Below are 3,186 nucleotides of genomic sequence, written 5' to 3'. Positions count from 1 at the left end.
CACACTCATGCTCCCCTACTGATATGTTCTTGAGGACTATTTACAAATATAAAATATTTAAGATCTTTCCTAAGGTTTATCAAAATATTTAAGATATAAATATTTACTAACATATTTAGATATGATAACAGTATTTATAGAATACCTATTGTACACAAAGCCCCATTCTATCAAACATTACATCATTATTTAACATTTCAAGAGCAAACCATATTCCACAGAGATGATTCAGAAGTTCCACATTTGATCAAAACTGCATTTTAAGCGGATTACTTTCAAAAATAATGTGCATTCAAATATTATATTCTGGCCGAAACCGGTTTGGCTCAGTGGATAGAGCGTCGGCCTGCGGACTGAAGGGTCCCGGGTTCGATTCCGGTCAAGGGCATGTACCTGGGTTGCAGGCACATCCCCAGTGGGGGATGTGCAGGAGGCAGCTGATCGATGTTTCTCTCTCATCGTTGTTTCTAACTCTCTATCTCTCTCCCTTCCTCTCTGTAAAAAATCAATAAAATATATTTTTTAAAAAAATATTATATTCTGAACTCGAAACCACTGGAAACCACCAACTCCCTATCCAGGGCTGCATGTAGCTGCTCCTGGCGAGTACTCAATGCACAGACAAGTACATCACCGTCAGCCAAATGCCAGCCAAGTACACTGGCAGCTTCTCAGGACTTACGCTTGTCACACTGTAAGAAATGTACAACATCACGGACTGTGTAACACACCACATTATGACACAGTATAACTTAGTGATTCTTTTAAGCTTTGGGTACTTTTTCTTGATACATGCTTTTAAGTTGATAAATGCTTTTTAAAATTATAAATGGATCATTTGTTTAAAGACAGAAATTTAAAAAAATGATGATGGGCATGATGAGTTTGATCCCATACAACAGGTTAAGTTACATCGATAGCTACCAGAAAAACTACTAGCCTAGAACTAGATATGCACACACAAAAATGCATCTAGACACAGCCTTTATACACCGCAAAAATCATGTCAAAATGACTCACAGACCTAAATGTTAGAAACTGAGTTAAGAGTATTCATTTGCAAAATATCTAATACGCACACAACATAAGTATGTTCAGATCAAGTTTTTTGCCATGTAAATTATTTCTATATTTTCATGTGTATAAATTATATGTGATACATAAATTAAGATGCATATTAATGAATCAAGCAGCTACAGCCCCAGCTAACTTAGGAACTGGATTGCCAAGGCCACTGTGCATGTCCAAGCACTACATTCCTCTCCCCACCTTTCTCCATGCCAAGAGACAGTAGCTCTCCTGAACTGTGTTCACAGAAACTGCATCCTTTTTCAAACAGCTTCATCACATACATGTGTATCGCTAAATATATGCTTTACTGGTTTCTCAGCTCAATAAAAACGATCTCATGCACTTTAGGAGGTTTACATTTTCACCTCATTTAGTTTCCTAGGACTTGTTCATTCATTTTCACTGCTGTGTAATATCCAATTATGAATACAAAACAATTTATCTAATCTCCTGTTAATGGACAATTGGGTCAGTTCTTGGTCTTTGTTATTATTTGGACAGTGGAGATCTCTAGGTCCTGGGAGTAGGTAGGGAAGTGAAGTAGCTTCGAAAGGAAGTGAACCAAGTCTTCAATAGGGGAGTAGGCTGAGGAAGAACTCTCTGGGTGTTTTTTTTTTCTCCTTCTGAATTGCCCTGGGTGAATCACTACACCTACCCCATAACTGTTACAGGGTAGAAAAACAGTAGAATTGGCCAAGGACAGGAGGAGCTGGGAAGATAAGTAAAGTATGTACTGGCCTCAGTAGTCTCCATTCCCCACTCCCACACCCAGGGGTGGTGTCAGTGAAGAAAGCCAAGGGCAAAGGAAAACAGAATCCCTGTAAGCCAAGTTACTTGGTTAGGAAGAGGGAGCATTTGTCTAGTGGCCACGCCCTATATTTTAACGCCAGCAGCATTCTTCCTACCCCTCCAAACCAGGATGGACTTAAATTACTCCCACCCCCACATACATTACTGGCCAAAGTAACTAATATCCCTGAGAGAATATGAGCTGAAAGGGCAAAGAAATGGTAATCTGATAAATGCAACTATAATTAAATAAAGAAAATAAACTCAACAACCTCTATCAGATGAAACAAAATTAAATACTAAAAGATAACATTATACAGTGAGTATTAAAAATACCTCAAAGAGAAAAGACAGGATATTGGTAATATGAAGAAGAAACAAGCAGATATAATAAGAACCAACCAAAACTATTAGTTATAGAAAATGTAATAATGGTTGAAATAAAGGACTCACAGATATCCATCTAATTGCCAAAAGACAAATGAAATACAGTCAGCAGAAGAGATGATAAAAAGAAATGAAAGGCAGAATTGGAAGTGTCAACGTACATATTAACAGGCAATCCCAGGAGAGACTACAAAGAAATGGGGCTGGACCCTGGCATATGGCGCCCGAACAGGATTCCCCTAGGTAAGCCCCCCCACCCCGCCATTGAGAACCCCCACACTCAGGATGGATAGGACTCCACCAGGGTACTGCAGACCCCCCTATAGAGGATAAGTAGGGTAAGAAGGTGGATAGTACAGAACTTAGATTGAGAAGACGTGCCGTACTGAGTCTAAAGGAAAAAAAATGTATTGATCTTTAAACACATATGCTTGCTAGCAGAGGAATTAAGTTTACTCCCAGTCAGACGGAACGTTTTATACAAGTGTGTCCATGCTTTTCTGAGGAAGGAAAGGTGCCGGAAAGGTAAATGTAGAGGCATGGGAGAAGGTAGGCCCAAGGAGCCTTATCCTTAACCCCACTGCAGCCTTTGCACCCCGGGCAAGTGCAGGATTGGAAAGCTCTCCCTCGGGTGATAGATCAGGACTCAGGTAATAGCGGAAAGCGCCAATCCTACTCTTAAAATGGACACAAGAGAGCATTTGGGGTTTTTCTTTTTAATGCCTGCTTTGGTTTGAGTAAATGGATTTTACTTAGTTTTAACATATCAAAGTTAGCTCTTAACACAAAAGGAAAAATTAACAGTTTGGCTCGAAATTGGGGTTTTGTTTTGAGGTGCTGAGGCTCGGGGTGGAGCCAATTCATGGTTAGAAATGTGAAGCTGCGGCATTTTGGGTTGAAGTGGGAAGTTGTGAATACAGAGCAGGATGTATGTTTATT

General features: G+C 39.7%; 1 protein-coding gene across 2 annotated transcripts in view; it reads right to left on the bottom strand.

Annotated features, from left to right (window-relative positions):
- Positions 1 to 3,186, bottom strand: part of VBP1 (von Hippel-Lindau binding protein 1) — a 23,685-nt gene that overhangs the window by 7,932 nt on the left and 12,567 nt on the right. The gene's annotated exons all lie outside the window — the stretch shown is intronic.

The sequence above is a fragment of the Myotis davidii genome, unplaced genomic scaffold, assembly GCF_000327345.1.
Source record: "Myotis davidii unplaced genomic scaffold, ASM32734v1 scaffold546, whole genome shotgun sequence".
Classification (NCBI taxonomy): Eukaryota; Metazoa; Chordata; class Mammalia; order Chiroptera; family Vespertilionidae; genus Myotis; species Myotis davidii.
The sequence above is the reverse complement of the archived record's forward strand: the minus strand, read 5'-3'. Positions and strand labels throughout refer to the sequence as shown.